General features: G+C 40.5%; 1 non-coding gene across 1 annotated transcript; it reads right to left on the reverse strand.

Annotated features, from left to right (window-relative positions):
* Positions 1 to 924: 924 nt before the first annotated feature.
* LOC128296055 (small nucleolar RNA R71) lies at positions 925 to 1,031 on the reverse strand. The gene has a single exon (XR_008286603.1). It is a non-coding gene; the product is annotated as a small nucleolar RNA R71 (small nucleolar RNA).
* Between the last annotated feature and the right edge of the window lie 4,331 nt (positions 1,032 to 5,362).

Genomic DNA, 5,362 nt, shown 5'->3' on the forward strand with positions numbered 1-5,362 from the left:
TATTTTTTAGGCTAGATAATAAAAAGAGAGTTAATACTAGTACTTTTAGTTCCTGTGGGTTCTACATTTCGGTCTTGCTATAAACTATACTACTGTTCGATACGTGCGCTTGCATTCATCGTGATAATAGTTAGTTTTCAAGTACAGTCAATTATAAATTTAAAACTTATCACGATTTGATGACAATCAAGTTTTTGGCACCGTTGCTGGGGAACTAAGATATTAGGAACACTTAATTTTTATTACTTTAGCCATTTATTTTATTGCAATTTAAATTTTGTTTTAGTTTTGTTAATTTTACTAAATTTTCTTTTGTTTTCTTCTGACAGGTTTTTATAGTTTATGACTAGAAGAAACTCGTCAGGACCATTACTTTTTGACAGTGAGATTGAAAGCATAGTTCGCAGAAACTGAAGAGAAATAAGGCGAAACCTAAGAAACATAAAGGAAGGACAAGAGGAAGATATCCATAATACAACCGAGGAGATGGCTGAAGATCAGAATAATCAGCTTCCTCCTGTGGTTGCTTCGGATCCAATAAATCAGAATCCTATTCCTCGTACTATGTATAATTATGCTAAACTTACTTGAACAGGAGCCGAATCGAGTATAGTTAGACCTGCTATTGCTGCAAATAATTTTAAACTGAAACCTAACACAATTCAAATGATACAACAGTTTGTTCAGTTTGATGGTTTGCAGGACGAGGATCCAAACACTCATTTGGTGAATTTTTTGGAGTTTTGCGACATGTTTAAGATCAATGGCATTTCTGACGATGCCATTCGCCTTCGGTTGTTTCCCTTTTCATTGAGGAACAAAGCTAAACAATGGTTGAACTCGTTACTACGAGGGTCAATCACTACTTGGGAGCAAATGACCGAAAAATTCTTATTTAGGTATTTTTCACCGGCTAAAACGGCTAAGTTGAGGAATGATATCTCTTCTTTTGTGCAGATGGATCTAGAAACACTCTATGATACATGTCAGAGATACAAGGATCTATTGAGAAGCTGTCCTCACCATGGGTTACCTCTATAGCTACAGGTTTAGACGTTTTACAACGGTGTGAACCCCTCAACAAGGCAACTTATTGACGCAGCCACCAGTGGAACTTTGAATAACAAAACACCTGAAAAGGCTTACAAATTTATTGAAGAGATGTCACTAAATAACTATCAGTGGCAAGTCATGAGAACAAAGCCAACAAAAGCAGCCGGTGTTTTCAACTCGATGCGGTTACTATGTTGTTTAACCAGGTAGAACTTTTAAATAAAAAGATTGATAGTTTGTGTGGTTCTACTCAGGTACATCCTGTGATGAGGTGCGATCCAAATGGAGGAGTACACAGAGAATATCAACCCTTCAACCCTAGCATCTAGGAGGAACAAGTTCAATATATGGGTAACAATAATTCTAGTCCTCAAAATAACCTATTCAGTAACACTTATAATGCAGGTTGGAGGAACCATCCAAACTTCTCGTGGGGTGGTCAAGGAAATTAAAGGCCACAACATCCTCCAGGTTTTCAACAACCACGTTACCAGTAAGAAAAGAAGTCGAACCTTGAGGAGATGCTAACAAAATTTATCTTGGTGTTAGAGACTCATTTTTAGAATACCAAAACAGCACTTAAAAATCAACAAGTGTCGATCCAAGGGCTCGAAACTCAGATAGGCCAACTTGCCAAATTAATTCTGAATGACCACAAGGTAGCTTGCCAAGTAACACTGAATCTAACCCAAGGGAACAACTCAATGTGATTACCGCTCGAGAAAAATAAGGGCTAGTTGAACTTGAACCAGAATCGAGGCAAGGAATTGTGGTGAGTAAAGGTAAGGATGACGTAGACCACAGTAAGCAGAAACTGGTAAGTAGAGAGTACAAACCTCGTGTGCCACACTCCAGTGCGACAAGTAAAGACCACATGGATGAACAATTTGGTAAATTCCTTAAATTATTAAAGAAATTACATATTAAATTATCATTTATTGAAGCTCTTTCGCAGATGCCAAACGCAGTTAAATTTTTAAAGGAGTTTTTAGCAAATAAACGGGAGTTGGATGAGGCGCCGCATGTAGAGTTAAGCGCAATTTGCTTAGCCGTTCTATAGAATAAGCTACCCAACAAGTTGAAAGATCCAGGGAGTTTTACAATTCCTTGTTTGATTGGTAGTCTGAAGGTGAATAATGCATTGGCTGATTTAGGGGCAAGCATTAATGTTATGCCCTATGAAATGTTTAAACTGCTAGGTTTTGGAAAACCCAAACAAACTAGGATGAGCATTCAATTGGCTGATAAAACCATTAGATTTCCTAGGGGTATCATTGAAGATATTCTTGTTAAAATCGATAAATTTATATACCCAGAAGAATTTGTTGTTCTAGATATGGGAAAGGATAGTAACATACCTTTAATTTTAAGATGACCATTTTTAGCAACTGCTAGAACCATTATTGATGTTGGTACAGGTGAACTCACTCTTCATGTGGGTGATGAAACAATCACTCTTCAAGCTCATAATTTGAATAACACATCGAATATTGAGGGTGGTTGTATAAATCATGCTACTAATGCTAATCATGTGGTGCAACCTTCTTTGCAGGAAACACGTTCAAGGAGCATGCATGAGCCATGTTCAAGTAACAACAAAGGACCCATCTATGATGAACGAAGACTTTAGGTCGATGAACTAGATGAATGGCAAACACCTGTCAAGGAGAAACCAAAAGCACACGAAAAATCAAAGTGACACCACAATGAACATAGGGATTAAACAAGGCAGATTAAAGTTGGGGACAAAGTATTGTTAGATGAAAATGACCCCCGAATTGCTACTCTAGAGCACAACACGGACAGAGCGACTCCCTTCACGGTAATGAACATCTTCCCACATGGTACAGTCGAGGTAACACATACTGTATTCAGAACTTTAAAGGTAAATAGTACTCGACTCAGACCTTATTTTGATAAAATTGATAGCAGATGTGACAAGTTTCAACTCCTTAATCCACCGTAATCACACGAAATTGAGGTAATTCGAGCTTAGACTATAAATAAGCGCTTTCCGGGAGGCAACCCGAGCACTGACTATGTTGATTTCTTGAAGTTTTAGCTTTTAACATTTAAACATTAACTGATTCCTTGAACACAGGTTTTCCACATCCATACGGCCAGGCACACGGGCGTGCCTTAGGCCGTGTTCATAATACGGAAGGCGACACGGCCGTACGATACGGCCGTGTGAAAACATAGCAAAATTTTCCCCAACAAGGGATTCGATACATTGCCACAGCCGTGTGACATGGTCATGGGCAATCTTGCCAAAACAACACGAGCGTGCGACACGCCCGTGTCTAGAAGTCGTGGTCGATACTGTCAAACTAACACAGGAGTGTGCATATATACACGGGTGTGGGAGAAGCGAATGAAGTAGGATACGACCATGCGACACAGTCGTGTTTACCAACATGCCCAAAGAACACGAGCGTGGGCTAAATTTCAGGCGCGCCTAAAATTGAAAATCATGAAACATACTGGCGTGCCCCATGGCCGTGTGCCCTAATATCTATATAAACCCCACACTACTCATCATCCCTTTCCCCAAAAACCCGAACCCTAGCCGCTGAAAATCCCTTCTCCCACCACCGACCGGCCACTCCTTTCTCCTTTCTCCTTTCATTTTTCTCCCCTCTCTCTCCCTTCTCCCCTCTTCTCACCCTTGCGCACCTCACGGCCTCACTGCCTACACCCGTGGCTGATCCACAAGCAGTATTGCATTTGTCCATTCTCTTCTCTCTATTATCTTGTTATTTCTTATTTTATTTGAATGGTTCAATGATAATCATGCTTATGCTGTTTGTTCTTATTCAGAAATTTGCCATTTTAGTTGATGCATTGTGTACATTCATTCATTCTTGTGTTTCCATGGATTTCATGCTATCATGCACTCATTCACTAGGTATTTCGTTAACACTATTTTTGTATTCCTAATACTAATAATGATTAGATATATCTATTAGGACTTGGTTATTTTTCAGTAGATTTTCCCTTTAGTCAGTAACCCCTATGAAGTTTTTTTTATTTAGTTTTAACATGCTTGCATATATTTTTATAACTTCGTCTTTTCATTGCAGATACTATGACGAACCCAAAAGACAAGAAGACTGTCGTCCTCACCTCAAAGAAGTGAAAAGGAGCAGCATCACCCTCGGGTCATACGCATCCATTCCTCCAATTTCCACCAGGACCACAGGAGGAACTATTTCTGATACTACAGGCCTGACCCCTAGGTTTGGGCCGTTGCATTGATTGGACCGCTCTAGAGCAAATCCAACTGGCAGAGCAGTCCGGGCCCTCATGACTACTGACCCGTAGGGGCTCTTCTTCGAATCATCGAGCCAACGTACCTCGAGCTCACACTCAAACTCTGTTCAACCTTCCCACCTTTAAGTTGTTATAACAGAGTTCGATGATCCCAGAACAGTCTAGTTCCATCTCTGCGGTTTAGTTTACCAATTGAGTGTGCCTGAGTTCAGAGTCGCATTAGGACTATATACGGAGGAATTCATGGACGACGACGAATTCGACACCTTCTATCGCCACATCCACTACTCTCCTTCAAACTACTGGAAGGCCATCATTCCTGCTTTAGCCACTTATGATCCTAGCTGCTCCAAGGCATCAGCTCTCGCACCATCCCTGAGATACTTACACGCTATCCTAGCCCATACCTTGACAGGACGGTGAGATAGTACTGGCATCGTCAACACTAATGACGCCTACTTTTTATAGAGCATGGCGTATGGGCATGTCTTCAACCTCGCTTATTTCAACGCCCTTGCCATTTGCCATCAGACGGAGTAGCTAGGAAGGGAGTCATTTCCATTGGCCCTTATGTGACTCACTTGGCACGGTACTTCGATCTCCTCAACACGGCGACACAAGCATCCTCCATCACCTTCATCAGTCAGATGTCCCCTGTAACACCCCGAACCCGAGACCGTCGCCGGAGTCGAACACGAGGTGTTAACAGACTTCAAACCACTTATTGAGAATTTTCTAGACAAGCTGCCAATCTGTGTACTAGTCGCTTCAAAAATCATAACTTGAGTTTTACAACTCAAAAATCAGTTTTGTAATTTTTCCTGAAACTAGACTCATATGTCCATCTCTGATTTTTTCTAGAATTTTGGTCAAGCTAATTAGTACAGTTTATTAGTTAAAGTCTCTCATGTTACTGGGTCGACTACACCGACCTTCGTGCGTTACAACTGGAATAACTCCTGTGTAGAGATTCAATCTCGATGCCGTTTGTTTCTATAGAAACTAGACTCAAAGAGGAAATTATACATTTGTTTCT

The sequence above is a fragment of the Gossypium arboreum genome, chromosome 7, assembly GCF_025698485.1.
Source record: "Gossypium arboreum isolate Shixiya-1 chromosome 7, ASM2569848v2, whole genome shotgun sequence".
Classification (NCBI taxonomy): domain Eukaryota; kingdom Viridiplantae; phylum Streptophyta; class Magnoliopsida; order Malvales; family Malvaceae; genus Gossypium; species Gossypium arboreum.